The sequence below is a fragment of the Physella acuta genome, unplaced genomic scaffold (genome assembly GCF_028476545.2).
Source record: "Physella acuta isolate Inbredline_101_S28 unplaced genomic scaffold, ASM2847654v3 ptg001905l, whole genome shotgun sequence".
In the NCBI taxonomy this organism is placed as follows: domain Eukaryota; kingdom Metazoa; phylum Mollusca; class Gastropoda; family Physidae; genus Physella; species Physella acuta.
The window spans coordinates 133,845-140,497 of NW_026733410.1; positions in this window are offsets into that span (position 1 = coordinate 133,845).

Below are 6,653 nucleotides of genomic sequence, written 5' to 3' on the forward strand. Positions count from 1 at the left end.
TTTTTTTTTTGCTTGCAATAATTTGATATTCTACATCTTAAACTTAGTTTGACCGTTGATTGACTAGAAACATGAGGATTATAAGTGTGAGCATTGGGAAATGACTTTGAGCAGTGCAAGTATTAGAAGGCATCCATAAGTAGAAGTATTGTGAAAGTATTGTAAAATATATTTGGTGATATAAACGAAATGAGAAAAAGTCTTTACATATGAAACTAGTACATTGATTTAAACATTATTTTGGTATGATAAACTTGATAAGAGTGTAATTATGAGTTTTAAAAAACATCATGTAGTGTATACTTGTTTTCTTTTAGTACTAAATATAGTTTATTGATAAGTGTTTTAAAAGCATAATGTAGTGTACACAGGATACTTTTTGTGGTAAATATAATTTAATAATTTTTTTAAAGGCATAATGAAGAGTAATTGTCCCGGATTATGTTTTTTTTCTGTTTGGATTTTGGATTTTTTTTCGGGGGGGGGGGGGGGGGGTGAGGGGGGGGGGAGAGGTGGTAAAGATAGGATTCTTTTTTTTTTACTGCGGATGATTCACGTTGTATGTCTAATGTCAAGAATCAGGGCTGAGAACCTGATTCCTCGGACTAGAGAGACGCCTGACAGGTCAGTCGGTCGGTGCCAGACGAACCAATGCCATCCGTTGACGTCAGTTAGTCCTACTGTATTGAAACATCCCGCAGACGTCCCGCCGTGACGCCGTCTGCTTCAGCCGCCCGCCCACGGTGTACTTTACCCTGTTTCCCGCCTTCAACGTCCGCCATCTTAGGCTAAACTAACCACGTGACCGTTTTCAATTACGTATGCGAAATAAATATATATTGATCGTCGATATTTCTACGTCAAAAACATCAACTTGTCGTATATAAATATACAGTGTTTCTTCCAGACTTTTTTCTCCGGGGGGGGGGGGGGCACTTGACACTTTCGGGGGTGTGGACTAAAATTTTCGGGGGGGGGGGGGGTGGTTAAAAGTATATATTTTCTATATAAATTCCATTTTGTTCGTGGGGGGGGGGGGGCGGTAGACTTTTATTGGGGGGACTACGTCCCTCCCCCCCCCCCCCCCCCGAAGAGATGCCTGGTAGAAACTCTCTCTCTCTCTCTCTCTCTCTCTCTCTCTCTATATATATATATATATATATATATATATATATATATATATATATATATATATATATATATTCACATAAATATATTCACATCCATTTTAATAATATTTCCATAAACATAGAGAGTGTATGTTTGAGTACGTGTACGAACGCATGTCTATCTAAGTATGTCTGCTTGTTTAAACCTCTCTCTGTGTATATAGATCTATGTATGTTTGTTCCGCTGTAAATTACACTGATTTGACTTTCAGTTTTTGTGTAACCCGTTATTTCGTCCCAATTATCGCCAACAAACTACATCGAGTAAATACATGTATGTGAGTACGAACCCGACTATTTTACTAGTTTCTCGTACGTATTGATGTGTGTTATTTTTAGCCCTGCTTCGTATTGAACCGTCAAACATACTATTAGCTTACTTTGAGCGCTTAAGAAGCGCAGGTGAAATACTTACGATAGTTGAGAAATCGCGAGGCAAAACAAAACTTTAGATATTGTTAATTCGGTAAAGTCCATTACATTACGCATAGGATTAGAGGTGTTTAAAAATAGTGGTGACTATTGATTGGTGCTATAAAAAAAAAGAAAATATTTTGAAATGAGTTTTATTTTGTCGCTTAGATTTAAACAGGATAAAGTAAAGATTGGTAAATTGGGAACTATATTTTTCTGCGGATATTGAATTGCGTGGATGTAATGCAAGAATGGAAAGTAGGCTGCTGTTGTTTATTTTGTTATTTTTGTTGTTGTGTGGGTTTGGATCGACTTTTGGGTTGTGAAATGGCACCAGGTGTGGTGGTAATTCATGTGGGTTGTTCGGTTTCTTTCAGGCAAGTTTTTCAGGGCACGTCCACCGCATCTACACATTTGATAATCGCCCCACCCGTAATCCAAAAGAAAGAAATCTAAACAAAATTTAGTGTTTAACGTTAACCATTCTTATAACTGACCTCACCCCCCCCCCCCCCCCCCCTCCACTTTCCTCCCCCAGCTGAAAATTTAAAAAAAAACCTGAATATAGGGGATTAGAAGTATGCAATGCAGCAGTATGTGTTTTGGGTTGGTGTGGCTATGTGGTAGTACTTTGATATGTTGCATTTATGTGGCTGAAATATGTGCATGTGTACTGTGGCTGTAGGTTGTGTAAAGCGGTGGTGTGGTTATGTTGATGTATGGTTATAGAGTTCTAGGACTGTGTGGCTGTTTTGTCGAGTGGATGTGTGGTGTATTTAGTGTTAGGGTTGTGGGGGGTGTGGTTGTGTAATGTGATGTGATTGTGTGATGTGTGGTGTGATTGTGAAGTGTGTTATTGTGGTGCGGTTGTGTGATGTGGTGTGGTTGTTGGTGTGATTGTGTAGCGTGTTAGTATGTTGCGGTAGTATTGAATTTTGGTGTGATTTTGTAGAATGAGTAGTGTTTGTGGTAATGTGATTTGGTGTGGTGCTGTGTGGTGTTTAGTCGTGTGATTGTGTCGTGTGGTGTGGTGTGGTCATATGATATAGTGTGGTATGTGTGGTGGTGTGTGGTAGTGTGTGGTGGTGTGTGGTGGTGTGTGACTGTACCCAGCTCCGAGCTAGGGTCAACAAAGTAAAGATCAATACATCATCCCCTAGATCGCCGGCTGCCGGTCAAATTGCCCAAGTGAACCGGACCTGCCGGCAGACGAGGCGCCGATCAAACGACTAATCTCATAATATGACGAGCAGGCGTAGGGCTATTATTTTCTCACTCTACTCGTTATGACTCACTTCTGCTAGTCATATGAATCATTCTCCGCTCCGACCTGCCTCCGGTTCTACTCGACTTACGGAAATTTGGTCCGGATTTTTTTTGTTTACATCCACTCGATTGCCAGATTTTTCCATTAATGCAAGCCGAGTACTTTAATAATTAAATTGGCCGTAGTCGTTATGTTAAATATTTTGGTCAAATACTCCGTCGATTTCTATTACAATTTTTAATGACTAAATTATTCTGCGACAATGTTTTGATGGACTTACGCTTAAGTGACTTCTTTTTTATCCTGGGACTTTTTATCCCGGGGTAAAAAAAAAAAAAAAAAAAAAAAACGGATTTTTAGTCAATATGACTATAACTGAAAACGACGGGGTCTTCTGCTTGGTAAAATCAAACATTGTATGACTTCATTCAGTTTGAAGCCCCGCTTAGTTTTATACGAAGCGGAAAAGTCCTTGTTTGTTTCTCTCGAATTATTTTTTTTTTAATAACCAGAAAACTTTATCAAGCCACAATCTAAAGAAAAACATCCGAAAAAATTGAATATAAATCAACTCTGGGAATTAGATAAATAGCTGATATTGTTTTTTTCTTTCTAATAAACATTAAGTTGTGAGCCATTAGCGCAGTATTTTATTACTAATTATTATAAATAATCATCTATTGCCATTAACAAAACTAGATAATAACAGCGTGTCGTTAAAGAGCTATTAATCCACTGCTCATCATGGCTTTTGCGAACAATCGCATAATCAATAAAAACAACAGCAATACACATTCGCCATGAGTCACGTTCATGACCTAAGTAAAGTTCATACATATATATATATATATATATATATATATATATATATATATATATATATATATATATATATATATATATATGACCAGAAAATGTGCGCAATTGAAAAATGCGCAACCGAAGGCGGCGTACAGAAAGTGCGTAAGTGCGCATATAAATTTATTTAAAAACGATAATTCAAAGACATTAGCAAAGAATGACCACTTGTCAAATCTAGAACAATAAAACATCTTTCCGCAAAAAGTGACCAAATGCAAGTTTATAAGTATAATGAGTGTGCGTGCTTTGGTGTATTTCTCTGTTGCGCGTTTTTGCGAACTTTACATGTGCATAAATGTATATATTATTATATTCAAAAAGCCATATATATATATATATATATATATATATATATATATATATATATATATATATATATATATATATATATATATATATATATACATATATATGCTTTTGGTCGATTGATGTACAGGAAATGTAAAGGATTTAGTTGAACTCCTATGAAAGCCACGTCTGCCCACATATCGAATGAGTCTTTTATCGACCAACAGATGACCTTACATAAACCTAATCCCATCGGTTGCCCGTCTATCGACCTTGACCTCTCGTGTGAGTGCGTTATCGTTTGCCACGACGGCCGACGGAGAGAGAGAAAAAAATGCAGCGGCCTTTGTACGAGAGTAATAAAATGAACACGCGTGCATTTGTTTTGAGTGAGTGGATAAAAGTTAATGTTGTATTTATTTATTTTATTATTATTTCTTTTTTTTTTTTGGTTTGCGTAGATCACACTTGTAAGAGTTGAGTTAAATCTTACACCCAAGGGAGACGACCTAACTCTGTATAAGGACACGGTAGATATTGTAACAGTATATCATCGCTTTGTGTTGTGTTCGCTTGGTTGTTGTATCGGTAGTGGGGGGGGGGGGGGGAGGGAGGCTCGGTTGCCGGGGGTCACGGTGACATGGCTGTTTATGCTGTGATCTAGAATATTCTCCAACTAAATTACAAGCTTTTATAAAAAAAATATTTCATTTTATATTTTATTTCATTTTCTGTTTAGCAAAGTGGTGCATTATATATGCAGTACATGAAAATGGCTAGTAAGATGGAAATCTATGGCGTAGGAGGGGGTTTTGGGTCTTTTCTGCGGGGGCGAAGGTTGGTTTACAATGCATAGAAGATAGCAAGGGGCTACAATGCAGAAGGTAGTTAGGAGGAAACGATTCATTAGAATAATATATATTGTTTAAAGGGCTTCGTGTGTAGTATCTTAGTATCTGTCTTTTTTTTTTGTAACTTGCTTGACTAACGTTCAGTCAAAGTCTGGCGCCATCACAAAACAGAGAAAACACTCAAGGAGTTATATCCAACAATGCTGTACTTTGCATTGACTGCGGCATGAGAGGGGGGGGGGGGGCTACTATAGTAGTGGAGGAACTTCCAATGGCAACAGGTGAAGTAGAGTTCACCTATTGCTCGTTGCTGTCACCCGTTTCTGTGACCTCGGCATATGGAGGGATAGTGTACTCAGCCGCCGTTACTTTCCTGGGTGGGACTTGAACCCCTCTTTACCCCATTCTAAACAGGGCCTAGTTCTTACAAAAGGAGTGATCTTTGTTGATCTAAACTCTCTGGCCAGTTGTATTCGGCTGGGTAGTGGCCTTAACGGCAACTTACCACTTGCCGAATCCTACCCCTCGGAAACTAACCCTCGGAAACTCTGTGAATGATGAAAGGGTCAAAGAATAACGGATATTAAGTTTCCTTCTAAGGACAAAAAGCTTGAGTTGATCCACTCGTCCGCTTACCTCCGCCAACAATCGTTGTTGTGATGTATGACATATGGTCACGTTGTTGTTATATTGTAGGGTCACGTTGTGTTATATCGTCGAGATCACGTTGCTGTGGTGTATCACATATGGTCACGTTGTTATTATATTGCAGGATCGCGTTGTGTTATATCGGCCAGATCACGTTGTTGTGATGTATCACATATGGTCACGTTGTTGTTATATTGTAGGGTCACGTTGTGTTATATCGGCAAGATCACGTCGTTGTGATGTATCACATATGGTCACGTTGTTATTATATTGCAGGATCGCGTTGTGTTATATCGGCCAGATCACGTTGTTGTGATGTATCACATATGGTCACGCTGTTGTTATATTGTAGGATATCTTTGTGCTATATCGACAGGATCACGTTGCTGTGTTGTATCGGCGAGATCACGTTGATGTGGTGTATCACATATGGTCACGCTGTTATTATATTGTAGGATCGCAGCGTGCTATATCGGCGAGATCACGTTGTGATACATCCACAGGATCACGTTGCTGTGTTGTATCGGCGAGATTACGTTGCTATATTGTATCGGCGCGATCACGTTGATGTGTTGTATTGGCGAGATCACGTTGCTGTGTTGTATCGGCGAGATCACGTTACTATATTGTATCGGCGAGATCACGTTGATGTGTTGGTAGAATCACACTTTGCTATACTGTAGATGAACAACCTTGTTAAATGGAACTTTTTTCCCAACACGCAAACCCTCGTGCTGTAGTTAATCTAGAATTTCTCTCCCCTTTTTTCCCCATTAAGGCAAGCCTTCTCAGCAAACTTGTCTAGACATTAAATTGATTCGAACCCATTTGGAAGTATTACAGCGTCAATAAATAACTTTCAATTCGACAAAAATACCATGAAAATTATATTTTTATTTTAATATTATTGCTGTGGTGTTCGTATTAAATCTAAATCTAGATGAATGTTATTTCTAAAACGTCGGTTCAGCAAATTTCTCCGCCATACTGTTTTAACAAAATCTAGTTGGGTTTGTCGTTTTGTTTTCTTGTTATGTTGATGTACGTTATTCTTGTCGTTTTATTTTAGTTAGTTTAACTTATAATTCTCAACTTTGTGTTTTTGTTACATGATCTTCGGTTATTTTTGTCGCTTACGTTTCTGTTTAGCTTTTA